We start from the raw sequence: 22,416 nt of genomic DNA, 5'->3' as shown, positions 1-22,416 counted from the left end.
GCTCTTCAAGTAAATAGCGTATAACAAGTAGTCTGCTAAAAGATGAAAATCTGGGATAATAGAAGACCTTGTGCTGTTGTCAGAATAGTCAGCAAGATTATGAGTCATTGTTTTAACCTCATACCAAGGGACACGTAGTTTAGTCTTAGTCCTTATGTCACAAATCACATATGCTCACAACTCTACACAGGCTGATCCTGAGGACAGAGTAAGAACCAAACTACACCCTTCTTGAGGAAGGCTGTGGTGGGATCACTGGGACCTGGCCTTATTATCCCAAGTGCCATATCGTTTATTCTCTCTCATGAATGTATCAAGATCCATTCTGATTGCATTTTGGTTTTCTGCTCCTGATAATACTATCAGGAGATGACTGTAGAAGAAAACTTCCTGGGTGTTTGGGGCTCAGACTCTCTCTAATCTACACGTACTGGATGCTTTAGCTGTGAGGGTCTGGGATGGCTGTAGGATTTCTCTGCTTTCCACTCCTGAGCTACCCGAGTGTCACGCTGCTCCTTAAAACCAGTCCCTTGCTATGTCCCATTTTTCAGCCTTCTAGCAGAGAGATACTGAGAGGGAAATTACCAAAGAAAATGCTGTAGTGTCTCCGAGGAAGACATGGCCTGACTTGAGTCTGAAGAGAGGAGGAGAAAGGGAAATTTGTAAACATCTAGGCATATCTGGAGAACTGTGCAGGATCTTCTTTTCAAATACCACCTGCATTTTTTAAGCCATTAATGGCTCAAATCTATTGATAATTGGGTCACCATCTCAATTAAAATGCTTTTTTTCCCCAATTATTTCACTGTAGAATTGTTCGTCCTGTTCAGGAGAGGAATTTCTACCCAAGTCTGAGAAGTATGGCCTATACTGAGTAATTTCCATGTCAAGAGCTATGCTGGACAAATATCCTGCCTCAGAATGCTTTTCTTTTGATAGCATTTGACAGATATTTTAGTGTCTAAAAACATATTTCTACAACTTTCATTTACACACATCTCAATTTAAAATCTGAATCTGATGGAAACATACATCCAAAGCTGAACTTCAGGCCAGCTGGAACATTTAGTTTTTCCCCACTGAGTTATATGATCTTTTTAATGGAAATGTCATCTCTACCTTAATTATTGCAGTACAAGGAGAAGATGTTATAATATTCATGACAGCATGTAAAAAATAACTAGATGTAATATATGGGAATATCTGTTTTCTAAGATTATTGATCTCTGTGGTAGAGGCTCTTGGCAACATCCAGTTCTGGAATTTTTAAAAGTGAATTTCAAAGAAAAATAAACAGACAGGCAAAGCCTTATTTAAGCATCTAGCTTGGGAGAATTCGATCAAAGATGACATTGTGTCTTAGTATTTCTCAGAATTGGGCACTAAAACTCTGGAACTCTTCTCCCTGTGTTTTATAAGTTCCTTCTTTTACTCCATTGTATCTCTATAGAGACTAAAGATTTACTTTTACCCATTTCAGAGCCTAAACTTTGTCTCTTTTTGTTTATTATGCCCTGCTTCCCTTAAAAATGATGGCAGATAATGTTACTGAACATGTGTCAAATTGAAATAGAATCTAAATATTTACGGACTTTTCTTTATACTTATAGGATAAATATTTATTTTATAGTAATTCTGTATCCTTTGAACATTGCTGAATTTTTTCTTTATGTCTGACAGATTTTTTTTTTTCTTCCAGCACTTCAAGCTCAGTATTTCTAATCCTATCCTTTCTCTTTCCAGATTTTAACATTGTTATTATGCTTCCCCTCAGTCCTATATAGACAAAAAAGTACCAGTTCATTTAGTCCGTCCTCATGGACCATTCTTTCCAGATCTCTGTTTAGCATGATTTCAAAATAGTTTTAGTCTCCTACATCCTGAAAAATCAGCCAGAAGCAGCTAATAAAATTGCCCTTTAATGAAATTGCCCTGTAAAATTGCTCTAGAATAAGCTCCACAGCTGTAGAAGGATTCAAGCTTTACGAGTGTTTTGGGTTAAATTTATTTTTAATTTGTGCATTTTAAATAAATCATTAGAGAGTAGTGTATGGAAAGGGAAGTGGAAGCTGCATAAAGGTTCTACACTGACAGAGTCATCCTACCACAGTAAAAGAAAATCTGTTCCTTCTTTTTTGTGCAGCTTTATTAATCAGTTATTTGAATAAGCTGTATCAGGAGCAGCATATTGAAACTTTTATTAAAAACGTACCACAGAGAAGCACATTACATTAAATGACATAGAAGATTCTCATAGATAAACAAATATTAAAATCCAATGGAGATGAAGGACTATTTTTCACATATATATAGTCCATGGTTATTTATCTTCACTTCAGTATACAGACACTCCAAACAAGGTTCAATATGTAAGTTTTGACCAGACATGGTCTATATGATTAGTTTCCAGTTTACCCTTTCAGGTTTTGTAACTGGTAATTTTTAAGACTTTTTCCGTTTCAGGAAACAGCTGTGCTTTCCATGGGAGAAAACATAGATCCTTATGAGTGACTTTAAACTTGTAAACTATAGATTGACTTCTTTTAGTCACCTTTCATGAATACTATTTAGGAGTAGTCCTTCAAACCATCAGGTTTCTCAGATCACAGGTTTAAACCTGCCTGCAGACACAGTCTAATGAAAAACCTCAGCAAACATAGATAGTAGTTCATAAGTAGTTGAAACTAAGACATCAGCACTTATGAAAAAGTTAGGAATGCCTTTTTCTTTTTTTTTTTTAGGATGTTTCAACCTGTTGTTCTTACATGCATCACCTAAAATCTGACCTTACACAAGGAGACAAGAAACTAAAATATCCTTCCTGTTATCCTGTTTGCTTTGTGCTTTTAACAACACTTCACCATGTGTTTGCACTGTGAGGGCACCTTGGGTCACCAATCTATCACCTAGTGTACTGAACAAAAAAGAAAAAACATTAAACCCTACCTCAGATTTAGCACAGGTACAACACAAAATGTACCAGGTACGTGGTCTGGAAAGACAAAGCAGGCAACGGGAGAGATGTCAGAATTGAGTAATGGTGAATAGTCAGTACCCTGTACTGTCTGGTGGTAATTTGATTTCCCCTCTTGTCTGTGCAGATCTTCCAGCATTTCTAAAGAATAAGAAAATGAGATCACAAAAACCTGCAGAAGTTGACTGCAGATTTTATTGAAGACCTCTTAAAGTCTAAAACACACACACAAACAAAGCATAGGTCATATATATATGTATGAATGTAAAAGAGCATGTATACCCTTACACATGATTCACAGAGCATCCTACACCCATGTGCACAGCATTGCTATATCAAAGTGTATATTTTGCAGAGGGAGTAACACAACAGATAAAGAAAGTTCTCGCAAAAAGGAGATGCTTCAGTAGCCTCCGTCTCTGCAACCCCAATTTATCATGCAATACAATCAGTTAAATTTATACATGTAGCTCTGTGTTATCATGTACTTTTTTTGCATTTTACTGGTGAATAACATACAGACACATTCTTTTGGTTGTGCTTATACCCCCTGGACTGGAATATCAGACCTGCATGTTTCTGCCTGAAATGCTGACAAATTGAATCATTATGAACTACCCTCAGGAATTTCATTGCCTGAGTCTTGACAACTGCTGATGACATTCAAACATTGACTCTAGCAAGAGGTGCTCAAATGGTTTTAAATCTCTAGCTCTCCCTCCTTCTCACTTGAAATACAAATGGTCAGCTGAACTTTAGTGCAGATATAATCAATAGGAATCAAGAAGAAGGGAGGAGACCATGGCAGAGTGGATGGATACTTCAAAAGAGGCAATGTCAGTATGCTTATCTTTTCCTCACACTGCAAAAAGACCAATCTGCCACTCTGACATCAGAGTATTCTCCATCATGAATTAGTGTCTCTTACAGTATGACTCTTCACCTTTTTGCTTGCCAGATAGGGTTTGCAGTCATGCTTGTTTAGCCTTTGGAAGTAAAGAGGTATGTATGTGCTTTGTAACACTCAGCATTTCCTGAATATATTCAGATGAAGTTTCAGGCACTCTCACCACAAATAGAAATTTCCAAAACTCTGGACAGTTTTGGAAGAGCTTTTGAAGAGTGTGGACTGCATAAAAAATTCAGATGAACTGGTCTTGCTCTTTAGTTGTCAAAGTGCATATTTCTTGGGTGTAAAATTTCTCCTTTTATGTCTAGATATTTATTTCTACCCTTCGAGATCACTTTCCTATTGTACAAAGAAATTAATCTGTGAGAAGTATTAACATGAAGCCTTTCTTCCATGTTCAGGTATGTCTTTCATTGAAAACAAGGCATGTTTGCTATATGTACAGAGGCAAGAAAGTGAACCCTTCAGTGGTTTCCCCAGGTCGAAGTTATTTCTGCACTGAAGGCATTAGACATTGTAGCTCACCTGTACATCAGGATGTACAAAAAAGATGTAGACCAGAATAAAAAATGCAGATATTTGCCATGTCCAGGATGACAGATCCTCTTTTCTCATCTGCTACCTGTCCAGGTGGAGTATTTTTATTGACAATTTATTCCTGTTGCTGTGGGAGCAGACTACAGGTACTCTTAGTCTCCCAAATGCTGCTGAAATATGAGTTATCCTTAAACTTCTCCCTTCTGTGGCCGCCAGAGCTTTAAAGTTTAAATTCCAGCAGACAGAGATGAAATGGAGTTAATTAGGACCCAAATTCCAACCTGAATATGTCTACATATTAGCTATGGGTTTGCTTTCCTAGTACCACAGTGGTATAAAGATGAGAAGCCTTCCTTAACTTATCCTATGTTTGGATGTATTTAGACTAAATGTGCCTGACTCTACTACTCTGTTTTTTCTTGGAGTTCAGATATGGACTATCAACCATTTATTCATGGAGATGGAAAATACAGGGCAGAGGAAAGTCAGAGGAATGACCTACAAAGGAAAGGGTCATATAGCCCCCCCCAAAACCATGTCCTTAGTGCTAGTTGATAGAATACAAACATTTTGGAGGGGCAGGTGGAACAATGGTGTCAACATGGCTTCCAGTTTTGCCCCGGCATGGTTATCTAGGGCTTTTTAATCATGTTGTGGATGTCCTACCATAATTGGCTCAGCAAGCAGTGAATTTCACAAAATTGCCAATGTAAATGTAGAATCTGTTTCCTCCTGTCCTCATAAGGCCTTATTCTTCTTGCTCTTCAGTGACCTCCTGCTCCAGAAACAAAATAATCTTTTCCTTGCTAATCTCTCCTGTCAACTTCTTTTACCCCCTGCCAGTAAATTCTTCAAAGTATCCAAATTCTGTCCCTCTTTTTACTCTCTTTGTGCACGGAGAATGTTTATGATTTATTTTTATTATTTCTTCCTGAATCAAGGGTTCTTTAGAAAAATACCCGACCCCTCCCACTTAATCATGTTAGCACACTTTTCCCCTGTGCTGTGTAGGTAAGTAGATTAGGAAATGAATAAATAATGTCTCTCAGGGCACCCCGCACTCCATCCAGAGCTTAATCTGTGCAGTGGGAGGTACAGACCTTCCACCAGTTTGAGATGAGGCAATGGCAGTATCTCTGCAAGGGGCAGCACATATGCCTTGAACACTGGCAGATCCAAGGTTGATTTTGCCCTTTCATGCTTTTAAGAGTGAGGATAATGTGAAAGTGTAGGAACAGCTATATTGGGTCAGACCAAAGGTCTGTCTGGTCCAATATTCTCTATCCAGCAGTGGTCAAGAGATCCAGTGACATGCAGGGACAGCATATCATGATGCTTCCCTTGAAATCTCTAGCTCTTTGCAGTCCTAGACTGCCTGAGCCAGCATCCTTACATTTCCTAGTCCTTGGTAATTTTTTCTTCTATTAATTTGTCCAGCTGTTTGCTGAAGCAATGTTAACTTCTATCATCCACACTACAGTAAGGAGCTCCCATTCTATGGGAACAAGCAGTTTACTTTTGTTTCTTTCTTTAATCTGCTAGTTTCATTTGATGATTCCTTCAGCATGCACTGGAAGAAACAGTGAACAGTCATTCCCTGTTCATGTTCTCCTGTCACTCATGATTTTATAGATCTTTATCATATTTTCTTTAATTCACCTGTCTTCCAACCTGAAGAGCTGCCAGAAGATCCTTTCTATAAGCAACATAATAGCTACATGGGCCCAGACTAATAGGCTTTGCAGAGAAATGTGGTGCCTTGCTAAATGAGGAGGCATGTTTGCACCATGGTGTTCATGTGCCCAGCTGGTCAGAAAGCAGGCTGAGGCTGCAGTAGCATGTAGTGCAGCCTAACAGGGGTAAACCCAGCTAGGATTTTAATTTTTTTCCTTTTTTTCTTGGGTACATTAGGGGATAGACCTAAGATGGTCCTACTGTGCATTTTCAGGGTGGAGGTCTTTAAATAACTCCATTGTAATCCCACGGATGTCGTGGTTCACTAGTGGTTAGAAACTGCTGGGTTCATTCTTGGAGCCCATTGCCACACTGCAGCACTAAGTAGTGGCGCTCCTGGGGGCTGGAGGAGCTTCCTCACAGGTGGCAGGGCAGGGCCTGTCCCACCACCCTTCACCAGAGAGCAGGGCAGGCTGGGGGGCAGCCAGAGGCAGCCACAGCCCCAGGGAACAGGCATCTTCCTGGGGATGGGAAGGAGCTGAGGCTGGGACAGGGCATCAGCACATGGGTAGGGTGTATGGGGTGTCCGTGCCCAGGCGCCGGCAGTGTGCAGGGCGGCCTGTGTGAGGGGAGGCCGGGGCTGCCCCGTGCCGGACACAGCCGGTTCCAGCCGGTCCCAGCCGGCTCCAACGGCCCCACCGCAGGACACAGCTGAGCCCCTCAGCCAAGATGGGGGAAAACAGGTTCCAGAAAGGGCCGAAGGTGGCACAGGCAGAGGAGGAGGAGGAGGAGGACGAGGAGGAGGAGGCAGAGGGCGGGAGGCGTTGCAGGCCGGCAGCAGGGATCCCCTGCAGCCCTGGAGAGACCCCGCTGGAGCAGAGACCCACCCTGCAGCCCGGGGAGGGCCCCACAGGGGCCGCAGCAGGGGGATATTTCCTGCAGGAGCTGCGGCCGTGGAGAGCCCGGGCGGGAGCAGGTTGTCCCTGAAGGACTGCAGCCCGGGGAAGGGCCCGCGCTGGAGCAGGGAGACGTGTGAGGAGGGAGGAGCGGCCGAGAGGGGCTGGGGGGGACCCACCGCAACTCCCGGCCCCAGCCCCGGCGCCACCCCTCGGCAGGACACAAGTTGGGAGGGAAGGGGTGAAGGTGGGAATGGGAAAGAGAAGAGGAAAGGTCTTGATTTATTTTGTCTTTCTGTCGAGTCTGTTTTTCCTGTGACAGTAGTGGGTGAGTGATCTCTGAGCTTTCTCATCCTATATTCTCCTGCTGTGCTGATGAGGAAGGACAGTCAGGAAGCCCTTAGCCCTTAGTTAACTACCACCAGGAGTCAGGATCAGGCCTGGTGAGGGGACTCCAGAACAGACGCAGCCTGGCATGGCTGGGCAGGACCATGGGGCACAGACTGACAGCCTCAGGCTGGACTGAAGTGGGGCCTCTGCATCCATGGGCAGGGATGTGAGAGGCACCAGGTGAGGCAGGTCAGGGCCAGCATGTCCCATTTGTGCCCCGAGGGCCAGGACTCATATCTTTCAATTAATTTCATTTGGAAAGAAACCAACTCATGCGCTCTGGGACCTCTGCACAATGCAAACCAAAGGGCACTAAGTGGAAAGGAGGAGGTTTGCTTTAAGACCATGCTCTTGTTGTAAAAGTGCTAATGCTTGCACTGCAAGCTGTTTGGATATGACCTCATTCATCCATCCTTCTGTGTGTGGCCACAGCATCTCCCAGGTGGTCTGATCAGAGCTGTGTGGTTTCCCACTGCCTCTTTAGTCATGGCTAGGTCTATTGAGCATCACCATGCTCCAGAGCCGTTCAAATCAAATCCATTTAAAACACCGAGCATGTTCCCTTGATCTTACCTTCCATAACAAAAGTGCAACAACATATTTCTTCAAAATAAATTAAACAACCCAGCAACAACAACAACATCATCAAATATCAGAACTGAATAAAAACAAAACAAAACAAAACCCACCAAAATAAGAATATACCACAAAACAAAGCATTCCACCAAACACCACCTTGGGATGCAGCATAAGCAAATAAAAAGCATATGAAAGATATTACTTGTGTTTCTTAGTGGACTTCTTGGAGACACTCACGCAACAGGGGGAATGCTCTGGATGCTGTGGCTAACACACCTGCTCTCAGCAGAGGAACAGTGAGGTGGTAATAACCCCTACTGATGTATAGTCAAGGGACATGAGCTGACAAACAGGAGTACGAATCATGATCCTTGTGTTAGAGGGGAATGACAAATGATTGATAATATATTTCCACATCGCTTCTGACAGGTGGCTTGTGGAAGTAGAGATCAATCCCAGCTTATGAAATGTGGAAAGATCTCAGCACAAGGTAAGAAGGCAGCAGCTTACATGTGAATTATACTCCACAGTGCCTGAGATCTTCTAAGCAGCAGCTATGCTTCCCTTTGGGCATTTTATACAGTAAACGCTCTATTTTCCAAGGCATTCAACATCCTCTGCTTTCCCCTGATGCTTCTGTGTGTTCAGGGTATTGAATATCATACCAGAATGGACCTTCAGTAGGTCATACATTTTTTAGCAGGGATTTTCAATAATTCACAGGATCAGACCCTAAATATGCACGATATTAGATGAGAAATTTTCCAGTCTCTTTACCATGCAATTTCAAATGCAAAGAGCCTCTGGTTTCCATGTAGTAGCAGTGTTTCAGTCTCCCAGCCATATAAAATGCCTGGCTAATTGGACTGGTACAGGAAAGGGGGATTTTTGTGTTTGATAAATTAATCAGTGAGCACCACTGTACATTTCCCACTAAAATCCTTAATTAGACACAAAATGCCAAAGAATGGGATTCTTTCTTTACTTTTAGACAGGAGTTTAGTTTTTAATTGAAGGGATGACTTTTGATCCTCCATTAGTGAGGAGAGAAGAAAGCCTTTCAAATGGAAGCAGCACCCCAGCTGTTGCTTAGCTTCTGAGAGGTTCAGTACTGCACTTCCACAAATCCCTGGAGCTTATTGATACTTAGCATAAATGCACTAAAAGGATCAAATTGACATTCACACAAACCAGAGTCCACGAAATCACAAAAGCTTTTAATCCAAGCCTCTGTGTAAAAGGATAGCTTCTAATTAGCAGTCTAGACTAATCATCAATGTTTAGATTGTAAAAATGAATTTATCAATAAAGAAAGCAAAATCTGAAATGTTGATAGAGGCCAGGTATAAACTGGAAGATCATTTAGTCATTCACTGTCCATTTCTTTCTTGCTCAGTTTTTCAGTGTTTCCAGAGCTTTTGTAACCAATGAAGACAAAATCTCTGAGGCTTCATTGGTTACAGATTTCACACACACAAAAAAGGCAACCAGGGCAACAAGCAGGGCAAACAAGGATATGCTGTAAGAATTCTCTACAGGTCTTTACTTGTGCCTTGTACTTCTCAGATAGAGCTAACACTTAGCTGGACCCTTAGGCAATGTTACAGGGCACCTGCAAGTCAAGGTGAAATGCCACTTATATTCTTTCATTAACCCTCCCGGGCCTGTCATTAAATATGGCAGGCTTAGCATTTTTCACTTCAGATGAAAAAGCACCACTAATCCCAGGAGGCAGATTTTTTTCAATGCCTAAATTGATGAACACGACAAGGTCAGCAATTTTCAGTTTATTGACAGAACTCTATTTACCTTTAGAAGTATTGAAATGGTATTTCAGATGCCCTGGAGCAGAACTGTGACCAAAACGAAAAGGGAGAGGTTTATGAGAACCATTGCCATTATGCTACCTGAAGTATTGTGAGTGGCTTTTGTTTAACTTGCTAAAGCAGAAGGAGATGTTTTGTGATTAGAAAATATCTTCATAAGAAAAGAACTTTAATTAATGTGAGAGCACATGGTAGATGGAGACAAACACAGAGGAGCAGAACAATAGAGAAAGAGCAGAAACTGCAGCCAACCACCCATCTGGAGTTAAATATAGGTTTTGATGTAAAAAATGGAGGGCGGCTTTTTGCTTTGTTTGTGGTTTGTTTGTTTGCTTAGGAATGATTACCACTAACAAGCTGACTAACTGATCTAGATTTCACTGAAAGAAACAGAGCTGACCATTTGAAATCTGTCTGTCATCGTAGCAATTTACTAGTGACAGTTATTGAAAGCCACAGCTGAGCTCCACTTTTGTTTATAAAGCTAAATAACATCAGTTTATTCATAATGAATAATGATAATAAATAAGACCATATTGCTGTGGGAGCCAAGACACAGTTTGTAAGAACTGGATTTTCTCCTTTAACTATTGCTGGAATGGGTTTGCCCCGAAAGGCCCTGCCTTCAACCAGAGAAATAGTGTGGAGGATTTTTGGTTGTTTTGTTTTTGTTGGTGGGGTTTTTTTGGTGTTTTTTTTTCTTTTCCAAAACAAATGCAGATTATCTAAAAGTAGGCCAAAAGATAAATGAAGAGAAGGCAGTAAATGTTACTAATAAAGACTAGCAAGTCTAATTAAAATCTGGTGCCTACTAAATTTAGTTCAACCCACCAAAATCAGTGGCAGACAACTCTGACCTGAGCAGGGGACTCGCAGCCGTACAGTTGTGACTGACTGCATCTCTGCCACTTAGGCTTCTTGCTAAACTGACACTCTACCTTTGTTAAAACTGCAAAAAAACCTGTTACCTGCCTAGGTTTTACTGAAAATGAACTGCTAGCTAATATGAGTGAGAAACGTGCCTTTGTCCCCAAGGAAGATGGCATTTAAGGACATATACCAGCTTTTGCTTCATAAAAACTACATAGTATGTTTTGGGCTAAAGCGAGCTGGGATCCTACAGTATCACTAAGCTAACTCCCTTGGGTGAGGTTTTATATTTGGTGGGGGTTGTCATGCAGGCATCCCACCTTTCCTAACAGAAATGATCTGGTTACTAAGCCCTTGAAGTAGGCAGTATCTCTGCATTCTGATAAAGTCCTGACATTAGGATGTCTGGAAAAGAAAACTCTCCTGGGTGCCAGCAAAGGAAGTAACACCAAAACTTTGGGGGAAGGTGGCTGGGGTTGAATCTGTCAAGGTTGAAGCATGTTTCCAGGGCTGCTCTTCCACTTCTCAAAATGGATCAACTACCTTAACTAGGGTTTGAAATGAGTATGGCTGCAGCCTTCACTCCTGCATCTTTCACAAGTGTCCTGAAAGCCACTAAAGACATTTAGAGAGAAGGATATCTTCCTTGAAGGGTCTGATGAAGCTCTGGAGAAGAGAAGCTGCTAAGAACCAGCAGTTTAGATTTGCACAGAGGCAGGACTTTCTTGTTAAAAATGTAGGCACTAACAGGCATTAGGAAGCCAGGGAACCAGACAACCTGGGTGGGTTGTACTTCTCCCCAGTTTGCCCTTCAAAGACCCCAGCTGATGCCGAGTAGATATGTATGCATGGAAAGTGCTGGTTGGAAATTAATGTCAGGGAGATTTCTGAGTAGGAAAACATTCCTTTTGTCCTGGAAGACCAAGGACATGAATGATACAAATTGATTTTCTGGGTGATCTTTCCAAGTAAAATTCTTGTAGTTCATCAAGACCAAATTTGCATTTTTTAAGAAGTGGTCAACTCTTGTAAGAGAACAGTACCTGATTTGTGTGCTGTGAGCTGGGAGTAGCTAGGATTTTGTTGATGTTCCTGGGGTTTCCTAATAAGAGCTTTCTTTATGTGAATGATTCATGTCAAACTTAACTAAATTCTCATTCCATTTACCCTGGAGTACATCTGTGGGCTTAGCGAGTCCATGTTTTTTTCATGATATCTTTCACACGTGTATTTACCAGCCTGGCCTCACCCAGCTGCAAATTTAACTTGGCACTGTAACTGTTAGCCACCAAGTAATGTTCTCATAGACAAGCAGAAAATGTGGCCAGCATCTCTTCTACTTCCTTAGTCCTCTCTCCCTACCATGTCAACCTAATTCCCTATTCCCACTAGTAGTGCCCTGGGTGGGGAATGCAGGAGGTTGCTACAGTGGCACCTTTAGGCACAGCTTCTGTGAACAGGTATAGAAGGTGAAAGACAGAGTATTTCTCAGATGTATTGATGTATGCAAACCATCAGCACCCAAATCAGCCACAGACCCTCATCTCCCACCTGGACACAGTCATTAACACCTTCACCTCAGCTTCCAGATGTCTTACCCACCTTACCTCGTCAGGCATGTTGGGGTGGCTCCATGCTGTTCTATGCAAATTTTGGTTCTATGCAAATTGCTTATGGTATGCAAATCAATGCATTAAATAACTAGCATAAAATGACACATACGGAGATGTGCATAACTTGGCAGCTATAAATCTGGAATCATTCCACTGACGTCAATGGTTTCATTTCAGATAGGCTCCAGTACCGAAGGTGTTGAAATCCAGCCCTGTGATATTCTCAGTCAGCTTCTAAACACAAATTCAGGAATGAATGATTTCAAAGGTGTAATTATTATTAATGCCTTGTGGTTGTTGTTATTTCTTTAGGTTTGTACAACTAAACATACATCCAAAGGCAGATTGCAGAACATACTTAATTTCGACTAAGCTGACATTGCTGACAAATAGAGAACCTGTGGTTTATCAGATCTCCAGGCAGTATGAACCTGATCCACTTTGGCCCTAATCACATAATAGTTTCTTTTTAAAAATAGCCAGGTAAAATAATGCAGGATTTATGCCAAAAAGTCTTCAGAGGCAGACGTATGCCCTAAAGTGTTTCAAATCAATTTAGAATGGGCAATGAGTATAGATCAGTTCAGTGTTACATGCCATGTATTTTTGATCCAGGACTGGGTGCCTAGAAGCATATGTACCGTCTTGTGTAACCACCCCCTGACAAGGATCTGCTGTTATTGTATGCAAGAAAAGCAGAACATGGTAAAGGTTAATACTGCACATGGCAGAATCACAATACTGAGCAGGGGCCCTGGTTGCTGACTGCTTCAAGTGCTGTGCAGTCATTTACACATTTGCAAATGTCATTTTCACATGGCAGAATTTCCACCCACTTTTGCCTGAATGTAAATGACTTCAGGAGATGCCAGGCATTAAGTGTTCTCACAACTGCCCCCAACATCCCACCACTCAGAAACAATGCTTCAAAACACTCCTAGAAAACCCTGTAAGACTTTCAAAACACATCAGCTTTTGTTTCTGAGCTTTCTTGGTCACTCGTGGGGCTAGGCTCAGATTTACCAGGATATTGAACTACAAGACACATGAATCGATGACAAGGAGATTCAGCAAAGCCTGATAATGAGACTTTGGAAGAGTCAGGCTCTGCTCCTGATGTCTATTTGATATGTTCCACTCACCTTAAATTCTGTTGCATTCTGCATGAGTAAAAAGCTACAGGAGGTTTGTATGGTATGAAGAAACTTCCAGATTTCTTATTAGTTAACTGAACTAGCATCAGAGACTATGTATATAAATATAGAAGCAATCTAAACTGTGGAAATGTCAGTGTCTATCTGTACATAGAATTTAACATTTGTCAAGTGTGTATAATATTTGTATCAGTATTTCCTTTTGTTGGTTTGTTTTGGGTTTTTTTTGAGTTTTGTGGTTTTTTGTTGACATTGTAATCATGATATCTTTATGTCTGTGTTGCTATAACTAACTTCTACTTCAACTGACAAAATTAGAACCTCTTATTATAGCTATCACTTTGGGAATGTTTTTGAGTTTGTTTAGGTTTTTCTTTTTTAATCATAACAGTCTCCCTGCAGACCTGAACTGACATCAATTTACCATTGTCTTGACATCTTAAAGTTGTTTCTTATAAAATTTGCATTGGTGTCATTTTGTTTCAATCTGATATTGTGACAATGTCTCCCTGGATTTATACTGACAATTTATTTTTATTTTGACATAATGTCGTCTCTATAGCCCTTCACTAGCATCTATCATAAGTCTGTGGGTTTAAATGAAAAGTGGTTTCATTCTGTAAACTACAGTAACTAAATGAGCTTTCTCAGTAGCTACTTCTCTGACCTCAATATCTAGCTATTGACTGTATTTAGGTTTTTATAGAAATGTCAAAAGTTCCTGCCCAGTGCTTTAGGCAGCTTCTCCATATGTAACAAATGAGGAAACTAAACAAAAGCTTCTCTTGAAAATAAAAAATAATTGCCAGTAAGAAAGGGGTGAATGCATGTTTGTAACAGCAGCATCAGACAACTAGGCAGTGTTGGTGATATTGCCTTGAACTGCTGTGAGCTGCTAATCCTCTTTCTCTTTTGCTAAAGTGGTAGGGACATCTTTTGGGGACTGAACATTCAGGCTGTTTCCAGGGATTTCCTTGGCAAACACAAAGTCCTCAATATCTATATATTTGACATGCTGTTGCTAATTTATTTAAATACCAAAAAAACCAATAGGCAAACTCTGGTGGGAGCCAGCATGAAGGGATATTTCAGGAAAGCTCCTGTGTGGCAGGTATATCTTTGAACCTGGTTTATTTTTCAGCTCTTTCATTTTTAAACTCAAAGAGGCAAACAGGATAGTGTGCAGTATCACAAATACCTTGTGACCCTTCTTGAAATGGAGTAATTGTGTGGCATAGCTAGAACTCCCAAGGGCACGTTTGCAAATTATAAAGGAAATTTCTGCCTGTGGTTATTGAATATTCCTAAGATTATCCATGGTCCTGCCAGAGTGGCTTGTGTATGTGATTTTGCAAAAGCTATTGTTCATGAGAATACAAGCATGGCTTAATGAGGTATTTGTAGCAGTAACACCATATATGTTCTAATATAAATGGTTTGGCTCCTATACAACTTCATATCTGGTAAATCACAGTACAGGTACAGAGAAAAGGAGCCTTCAACAGCAAAATTTCCTCATTTTTAATGAATCAGACCATCAATACTAAGTAATGGTGATGGTGACTTGCTTTCATGGACTTGTTTCACCAACAGTGCTTAGGCAGAAGATATACCCCTTATGGTTTAACCAAAATTAAGAACTCAGAATTGAAAGTTCCATGCATGTGGGAGGTTATTCTGCCCTACTTACACAAGGAATGAAATTCGATTGCCTAAACAGGGTGGTCAAGCATCATTTGAAGAGACTTCTAGCTCATGCTCCAAAAGCACCCAGGTCTCCCAGAGGTCCTGTGTCAGAGGCCTGTCAGTCTCATGTGGATATTTAGATACTGCAGAAGTAGATCTCTTATCTTCAAGCAATGAGATCAAGCCCTAGGTATGACAAGATCAGGACAAGAGACATTTTAACAACACTGCAAATAAAGAGAGATCTGAGAAGCTGGTGTGTAAAGCTGGTGAGAAAAGTTTATCTTAAAACTCTTCAAACCAAAAATGATGACTTTGGTATAAGTTTAACTGACACTTTGAAATTTATATTGGAATTAATTTTAAACTTTATCTCCAAAATTCAAAGGGGAACCTGGGACTTGAAACTATATAGGCAGAAACTGAACACAAGAGTTGCACAAAATGTGGATAAAATATTAGATCTCTATATGAGCAGTGTTAATTCCTATAGAAGATTTAGATAAGGAAAAAACATAGTATATAAACCAACCAGTGAAGTTTCATCTAAATCATTAACTGTTTATTTGGCATTCTTTTTGCTCCCTTCCAATATTGAAATATGCTGTTGTTGTTGTTAGAATTAACTCAGTATATTTTTGTTATCTGTGTAAGCACCCAGTCTGCCTTTGACTACAGCAGAGTTTCATAGTCTAATTAAATGTTGTCTGTCAGATTGGAATGTCTCTGTCAGTAATTCTTGTCTAAAAGGGAAACACCACTACTGGAAATAGCGCACTCTGTTGCATTAGGCATAGCAATGAAAACTCATATTAGCCTTGCATTTTAAATCTTCCAAGCACTTCTTATTTGATATTAAGGTTGGTCTTACTGAGTAGATGTTCTGAAACTAAATTCTAATTTTTGTGCCTATCACTGCAATCCTGTTTTTCACAGATGTTAATCACCCATAAGTGGTGCTAGCTCCAAACACAGTTTGGGGACTTCGGCATATTGGGCAGGGTGTCCAAAAATGTATGAAACTTTTTGAAAATGTGGCTTTACTCAGTTGGTATTGAGCTTTCTGTCTGTGGACCATGGGTATTCCTACTAATTTACTTGCAAAGGATACTTTGCAATAGTCTGCATCTTGCTGCAACCTGTATCTGGCAACAGAAATGCTAAGAAATTTCTGCTAGCAAAATCAGGGATGAGAAAGATTGCAAAGAGACTCAGAAAGTATGAGTCACCCAGAATCTTGGTTGTTCACAGCACCGAGCAGTTATTTTAGCCAGCCTCGCCCCACTGGTGCTGGGGCAGTTCTGTGGACTCTGAAGTGATTAATGTGGGCCTACAAGATACTAATACCCCCAGTTCTGGGTTTCAAACCTGTGTAGCTAGATACAGGTGAGGGCTGGTCTTGTTACACTTCCCGCAGAGGTTTCTCCAGGGCTAGGGTTTATTGTCCTCAAAATACACAGCTGTAGAGACTGAAGTTAGCTATTAAATAACTGCTCTAAACTGGGAGTCTCTCTTGCTGGGAGAAAAGGACAGAAAGGGTTTGTGTATCCTCCCTGTAGAGGATACAGTCCCTCTATAGAAATTCCGTGCTGTCCTATGAAGTGAAGCGCTTAGAGTTTATGCTGATCCCCATGTTTGGACACTTTGACTACAGATTTCTGCTTCACTAGGCATGAAGGATCAGTCAGCTATTAAACCAAGGGCTGTAATATCACTAGCTGCGGAGACCTGCTTGATGACAGTGTTTTATAATGCTTGGATAAGAACTGAGATGTTGCTATTCTTTCCAGCATGAACAATAGAGACATATATAAATACAAGCATGTGTACATACACTGTACTTCTGATAATCACATGATAAAAGGAGAAATCAGCTGTAAAAGAAAATGAGATAAGGTGCGTTTAGTTGGATATGCTGACAGTTCTGTGAAGGATATATTGAAATCTTGCATTTAATTTTCAATATGCAATGGTAACAAAGGAAAGTGCATGGGGAACCTTTGAAGATCTAATATCTACTGACTACTATTTAAAAGTCAACCATAGATTTCAACCATTATTTATTACATTTTTAATGTGCATTTAGTGTTTGCAGCAACTCTGTCTTTCAATGGTGTCTGAGTACAATCAACACCTATTTCCCAAGGATTTACATATTATGGTCTAGAATTTTTACCTTTGTGAAATTCCGTTTCAAAATGTGAACAAACATTCCAGATGATATGCAGAAAGAAGGGGAGTGTAATACGATCGTATGTAATATCAGTTCAGCTTCTCCCTATCTCATTACTTAAAAACTCTGTTTCAATTAAGTGTTAAGAAAATAAAAATGTCTTGGACAAGAAGAATAAAATCAACAGTAATTAATTGCTTCAATATTTCTCACAGCCATTCCCCCTCCATAGGAAATTAATTTCCATTCATACTACAGACAAGATACAGAAGATGGAAGGGGAGAAAATTAATTTGGCTGATGTCATTCTGTAGTTTAATCCCACTATTAATATCCTTTGTATAGTGACTGGGAATGATATCTGGATTCAAAAGTAATTCTGTGAAATCTGAGGCTTTACGGAATTGATATTGTTCTGGGAATGAAGACGTTGCAATCTTCCTACCATTTGCAATAGCCAGTAAAAGTGAAGAATCAAATGAGAGCTAAAATTCCTGTCCCTCTCTCTGAAATACACAGCTGTCATCATCTCCCACTCCCGTCTTGTAATGATCAGATAGACTTGCCAAGATAGTCACGTCTACGATTGTCTGTGTTTTGATGGATGAGCCCTTAAAAAAAAGAAAGGGAAAAAAAAAAAAGTTGTAATATGCCTGAAGGCAAAGAAGTGAAAGGCTGTTTCTTTGTGCAGAACTTGCACTGGGTCCTATATTAGGGAAAATTCTGGCCAGAGGAGGAGAACTTCAGAGACATGCCAGGGTTAGGGATAAATTTGCCTTTCCATGTACAGAGCTGCCAGGTCTCATGCCCTCAGACAGACTCACAATTAAATCCCATCTTATTTTAACCACAGATAGTGGGAAAGTTTCTGTGTACACAGTGACACAGACAATCTGAAGTCTTTTTCCACCCAGAGAGGGAATCAGGAAAGAGATGGCTTTGGGTCCCTACCTGCATCCCACTCCAAAGAAGCTTCCTTAGGAAATGCATTCCCCCAGTACTGAGTAGTACCTTGAGGCAGCTGTTGTTGTGCACCCCAGTGCATGCTGCACGTCTTCTTGCCTGATTAACCATCACTGGGGTTTACACACTGAGTGAAAGAAGTCATGTGCAGATATGACACACTGGGGGACTGCTGTCTGCTGATGTTAGGCTGGGGCAGTCCAAATCCCAGAGGAGGAACATGGCTTCAGTTTTAGAATCTAGAATTTGTCTACAAATTTTAAGTGTCCCACCACTGTGATCGCCAGAAGTTTCATACTGTGATTTTACTGCACACTGATTAAGCTTTCTTTTCCTGAATCTGAAGAGAGCCTAAACTCCTACCTGAGTTTGATTTCAATTCTACTTCTTATAAATGCTAGTGTTTGAAGGATAAATCTAAAGGGACTTCACTTGTATTTGCTGGGTAGATTGGTATGTGTCCTTCTGACAGTCTGATTGTAAAAACCATCTTTGGACCCAGTGTACCTATTTCTGTTTTCATTTTATGGAACATTATGGGGAATAATTGTTTAGTGAACAGCATTCTCATTTACATTATTGTATGTTATTTGACCTTCCTCAAGAGCACTGGGACACCTCCAAGCACACCACTCAGCTTTGAGTACTGGCACTTGTAAGCCCATTCTTACACCCTGGTAAGATGATTAATGTACCTTGGAATATCACCTAATGGCTTGATACACTTTCTGTGAAGCCTCTTGTAGGAGAAAAACAGGATAATGTGAGATGTAATTTATGGGTATGAAATGGAAGAGCTGAGACAGAGAAACTCATTCAGAAGTATTGACAGGATATCTGTAGTGCTTGAGAACCACACAGCAGAATTTAAAAGCATTTATGAAATACAGTGATATTGGAAGAGATCCCAAATACGTGGAGACACCTGGCTGACAGGGATGTTCGCTCTTTAGAGACTGGTGGAGGGAACATGAAGAGATTTATCTAGTCAAAATATTGACCTGGAACTTTGCATTTTGTTAAAAGATGTGAAGTACTTGATGTATATGACATGAAAATGTCCTAAATTGAGTTTATTGGTTGTTCACAAATCTATCCTTCCTTGTCAGGTTAAAGATCTTACTTTCCCTGCAGAGTTTGGAAAAGCTGATAGTTCTTCTCATAGAAACATAATGTCAAAAAGGAATAAAATTTAAAAAAAAAAAAAGGAAAAAGAACACAATCTTCTTTTTCAATTGGTATATGAATGTCTGCCAAGCTTTTTGCTTCTCCTGGTTGCTGAGCACCTCTTGAGACCCTGCTTTAAATATTTTGAAGCAAAGAAGTCACCTAGAAAGAACTGATATGTCAAAATGTTTGGAGCTGTCATTCCTCCTTTTTGGATACTGAACTTCATTTGCGGTAGAAGAAGGAAAAGATGTTAACTGGCCCACGCTCTGATTAATAGTGTAAGAGAATGGCTAGAAAGCTGCTAATACAATATGGGAGTGTTTATTTGTATTTCATTTTTATGCTGAGGTTCATGATCTCAATGGCATTCTTTACTGACATTTATTAATTTTGGTGGCTCTAATTCTTTAAGTTTATAATGGTAATATTAAAACATCTGTTCCAAGTAATGGCATATTTCTGTGATTCATTTTTTAATATTAGGACATGACAGATACTGCTTATCTGCACACTCTGGATGCCCTTGATGTAACTTCAAAGTACATCTTAAGTACAATAGTACAGTATAAAATACTCCAACAAGCAATTTCAATCTTAAATCTCCCATGTGCTCAAAAAGTTCCCCACTCTTGTAATTACAATTTCTGTCCCCATTTTCAAAAGCCTAAGAGGCAAATGAACTTTTGATAAGTGCCCTAAATCATCACTTATTTGCCTGAAGGTGTTAATGATGGGTGATATTCTTTTTACATATGCATTATTTCTAGAATTCTCCTATTGATTTCAGCACTGGCAATATACAATGATTGTCACTGAAAATTTGTCACTAATCATAGAATTTCTAACTCTCTCTCCATTGTTCCAAAAATAATATCTTGCAGTAGTGCTCTTATCACTGTCAGTTTATCAAAGAACAACTTCCAATTGAAAAGCTGTGAAATGTTATTAGTCTATATTGTACACAAAAGTTAAAAGTAATGTGTCATCTGGAAGGCAGAATACATTACACTCCAACAGTGTCATCAAGAAGGGGTATGAAAATCCCCCAAACAAAATAGTGCATTCAACGGGCTTATTCAGCCGATCTCTAAGTGTCATCAGTATCTTTTATTATTGCCATTATTATTATAGCACATTGGGTATTTTTTTCTTCCATTTGACAAAAAAATAAAAAAAAAGTAATAATGAGTTTCTTTTTATTGGCTTGAGACTATCTTGGTGTGACACAGAGGATTTTTTATAATGAAAAACTACTAAGAGGCACAGCCACTTTTGGCAAGGTTAAATTATGAAAGCAATTCTACCAAACAAAATTCATGAGTCACAAACATGCTGCCACTGCAAAAAAAAAAAAAGAAAAAAAAAAAAAAAAACAAAACAACCAAGGCAGACAAAATGTAGCTTCCCCTTCCCCTATATGTAACATATATATTGGTACAGATTTAGGGATTCAACTGGTTATTGCAGGCAGCCTTCTGGACCTGCTGAGTTAACTGCTTCTTTGCTATTGTTCATACATAGCCTAGAACTGAGATTGCTCCCTTGAGATGTTTTGGAAAGGGAAAGGGAATGTAGTTTTTCTCTGGTCCTAGCTGAAACTACTGTATCCTTTGAGGGGAGGGAGGAGGTAAGTTAAGGACAAAACAGGTTTTGTTTTTAAAGTAGATGCTGATATCAAGTTGGTCTAGAAATTACAAAGGTGTTAAAAAGACAAAGCTCTGACCTCTGTTACAAGTTCCCATGCTTTTATGGTGGGACTTCTGGAACTTTTTACGCATTTCAGCAGGCTTTCTTCAGCGCAGAGAGTCAGTCTCTGTGTATAAAACACTAATTTGTGTCAATAGATACCTTCTTAGTGCAAGCAGTCAGTCAGTGAACTTGGTTGAGAGATTTGCACTGTGCAATAGAAATGGAATTTTTTGTATTGCATCTGACTTTCACATGTTTTGCACAATGTGTTCAAATCTACCCTTTTCCCTTCTCCCTGTCCAACTAGGTCATAATACCACAAAATCAATGCTCTAGGTTTCCAGGTTACAAAAGTAGACCTCTGAGCCCCACCAGCAAAAAAAAAAAAAAAAAAAAAAGCAGGAAATGATAGCTTTTTTTGCTCTTTTTTTTTTTTCCTGAGTGTAGTTAGAGAAAACCACAGACAGATATCTTCTGCTTCACAATATGTAAATATGCAGTGTTATATTGAACAAAACAGAAAGAAATTACTCATCAAGAAATTCCTCAGCGAGCATGTAATTAGAAATGGATTCCAAATCAAAATGCAGCCAGAAACTGTAGAAATACACATCTAGAAGTGAACAGCTTACAACTGCTTTAGGATAAATATTCTGCTATGCTACAGGAATTAAAAAAAAAAAAAAAAAAGAAAGAAAAGGATGAGAAATACAGTTCATGGTACATGTGGTTACACAGACAGTAGCTAAGCTGATCTTAAGACATTCAAAGAATCTGTTTGTGTTTAAAGATATGTGTCTAAAAGATGAATAGTTAATCTTCACTGATATCAGTCTGTGAAGCTCTGACCTCTGCTTTCATCAGCAAGCCTTTCTGGCATGCAAATCAGAGTCAAAGCAAAGTCTTGCTGTGAGATCTACCAAATTCACTGCGACCCTAATTCATCCTGTCTTAATGTTAGGAGCACTTTTACTAGGAGTACATTCCCTCTACACTCCCTAGAAGATCTACAGAAAGTTACAGACTCAGGCCAAGCACCTGGCAAAACTCCTCTGCTCCCAAAACACAAAAGATGCCTCTGTTTGACTATGAAAATGCATGAATGTAAACAAATTCCAAAATTTTCTCAAACCAGGACAAAGGCTCTAACCAGGAGACTGTGGTTTAGTTCTGGGTAGGAATGAAGATTCTGGTAAGTATTTAACACTGCACAGTAGCATTTGCTTTTGATATATCCTCTCACCCTACTTTTTTCCCTGACCATGGTATTCATGAAAAAGACATGGATAGATTCTGATGGCTGCAAGGAAAG

This window comes from Accipiter gentilis, chromosome 2 (assembly GCF_929443795.1).
Source record: "Accipiter gentilis chromosome 2, bAccGen1.1, whole genome shotgun sequence".
NCBI lineage: Eukaryota > Metazoa > Chordata > Aves > Accipitriformes > Accipitridae > Astur > Astur gentilis.
Note: the sequence above shows the minus strand (reverse complement) of the source record.